The sequence below is a fragment of the Etheostoma spectabile genome, chromosome 14 (assembly GCF_008692095.1).
Source record: "Etheostoma spectabile isolate EspeVRDwgs_2016 chromosome 14, UIUC_Espe_1.0, whole genome shotgun sequence".
Taxonomy (NCBI): domain Eukaryota; kingdom Metazoa; phylum Chordata; class Actinopteri; order Perciformes; family Percidae; genus Etheostoma; species Etheostoma spectabile.
In genome coordinates, this window is record NC_045746.1 from 11,331,141 (window position 1) to 11,331,601 (window position 461).

General features: G+C 38.2%; 1 protein-coding gene across 4 annotated transcripts in view; it reads right to left on the minus strand.

Moving 5' to 3' along the window:
- Positions 1–461, minus strand: part of topaz1 (testis and ovary specific TOPAZ 1) — a 17,420-nt gene that overhangs the window by 3,581 nt on the left and 13,378 nt on the right. The window lies entirely within an intron of this gene.

Below are 461 nucleotides of genomic sequence, written 5' to 3' on the forward strand. Positions count from 1 at the left end.
AAGTGCTTTACATAAAATCAGTTAAAAAACAGTTTAAAAAATAAAAACAGATAAAACACAAGAATAAAAAGTTACAGTGCAGTATAAGAAATTAAACATTAAAGAAATGAACAACCATTTAAAGTAAGGCAGCATCAAAAAGAAAGGTCTTCAGCCTTGATTTAAAAGAACTGAGAGTAGCAGCGGATCTGCAGGTTTCTGGGAGGTTGTGCCAGATATGAGGAGCATAGAAACTGAACGCTGCTTCACCCTGTTTAGTTCTGACTCTGGGGACAGAAAGCAGACCTGTCCCAGATGACCTGAGAGGTCTGGGGGGGGTCATAGTGTAGTAGCAGATCAGAAATGTATTTTGGTCCAAAACCGTTTAGTGATTCATAAACTAGCAAAAGTACTTTGAAATCAATTCTTTGAGGTACAAGAAGCCAGTGTAAAGACTTGAGAACTGGAGTGATGTGATCCAG